Below are 1,979 nucleotides of genomic sequence, written 5' to 3'. Positions count from 1 at the left end.
TATAATTAGGTGTCATAAGTTATTTTGTTTAAAAACCTTATAGGCTTTTATACTTGTCGTATCCCTTACCGGGAGTGTGGGATGTCGTCTTAACATCCTCCCAGGATTTATAACAAGTTTTTGAAAAAATTATTTTTATTATTTCTAACAATAACATTATATTATATATTACATATATAAACAATAAATAAATAACAGTAAAATAAATATTATTACTTTTGTTACCTTTTTCTTCTGTTCGGAGCTTGGAAAAATATGGAGGACTTTTAGAGCTTCGTGCTGATAACGTGTTGTGAAAAAGTAAAAATTTACGGTAAAAAAATAAAAATCTCAAACTCTCAAAATTATCACACTACACACTTTATAATATTTTTCTCTCAACTCAATTGTGATTTTCTTCACAAATGAGAGATCTATTTATAGAAAATTTTTACAAATAATCCAAAAATAAAATACATCATTACCTACATCATCACACACTAATTTTCAATATTCAACACCTAATTTTACCTAATTTTCAACATTCAACATTCACATTTTCAACACAAATATTTAACACATTTTTAAATAATTTTTCAACAATAATAACAATTTTTTGAAACCACAACCATAATAATTATTATATTGTTAATAAAGTTGTCAAACGGAGCCTTAAGCTCCAACCTCTTTTGTCTACGGCTCTACCTAGGTTTTTAAATCAATGGCACTTCTTTTATGGGATATTGCGAACTCTAAACAATTATAATAATAACAAATTTGATACCTTTTTTTGACCAAATTATTTTGGTCACTTTTAAGGTTTGAACCCAATTTCCAATTGTTCATTCATAGGCTGTCTTTATTTGTTCCCATTTGTCGAAAAATAAATTTCCATAGGGAAAAACACAAACAAGAATTATGTATAACAATTTTATTTTTAATTTCTAATTTTTTTTTATCGAATCTCTCAATATAATAATTTCCCTAAATAACTTCTTATTTCTTCTCAAAAGTCTTTAGTATTATATACAATATAATATTATATAGTACACCAAAAATACTCCACACATTATTGCAAATTCAATTACGAGTAGAGTAGAAAGTAGAAACCTACAAAATTGATTAAAGTCAAAAGAAAAAAATAAATAATCAAATTTGTTTCCTATCAAATATTTTTGTAGTACTTGATGGGGTCTAGAATGAATGCCCCAATATTGCAATAGTATTTTTGGCTTACTATGAGAAATCTAAGATATGCGTATCTTCCACTTTTTGCTCTCCGGTTTTGGTTCCCTTTTTCCATCCTTTTTTTGCTTTTTGTGTTCTTTTTTCAAAACTTAAATAATCCTTTTCTATGGTAACTGTCCCTACATGATTATTGATTCCCATCAAAACTCTAGAATTTAGAGCAATATTCTTCATTACTTTTGGTTTGTTGCCTTAAAATTTCAAAATTTTTACGGAAATATAAAGGAATCCATGTTGAATAGATCTCTTGTGAGACGATATCACGAATCTTTATCTGTGAAACTGATCAATCATACCGATATTCACTATAAAAAATAATACTCTTAATATAAAAAATAATATTTTTTCATGAATTATCCAAATAAGATATCTGTCTAACAAAATACGATCCGTGAGACCGTCTCACACAAGTTTTTTCCATCCATCTTTATCTTTAAAAATTTTATTATTGTCTTAAAATGGCCAAAGTATTTGAGAAGTGCCACCATTGTGCTAATATCCTTCTGTTGATATTTTCGAGTTCCCCACATACCAAAAACGAATTTCAGCTTTCAAATTTTTTTCCCCAAAGATTTTCACTATAATTTCTGTAATATTCGAATTTTGTCAGAATATTTTTTTTAAAAAATATTGATTTATTGTTCGAATCACACCCATGGCCGGGTCTCATAATCCCTACAAAACTCCCTAGATCAAATCCAGTGCTCCTAGCTATTTTGGGCTATTTGGAAAGTAGAAATATACAAGCAGGA

This window comes from Primulina huaijiensis, chromosome 2 (genome assembly GCF_012295235.1).
Source record: "Primulina huaijiensis isolate GDHJ02 chromosome 2, ASM1229523v2, whole genome shotgun sequence".
NCBI classification, from domain to species: domain Eukaryota; kingdom Viridiplantae; phylum Streptophyta; class Magnoliopsida; order Lamiales; family Gesneriaceae; genus Primulina; species Primulina huaijiensis.
This window is presented reverse-complemented; position numbering follows the sequence as displayed.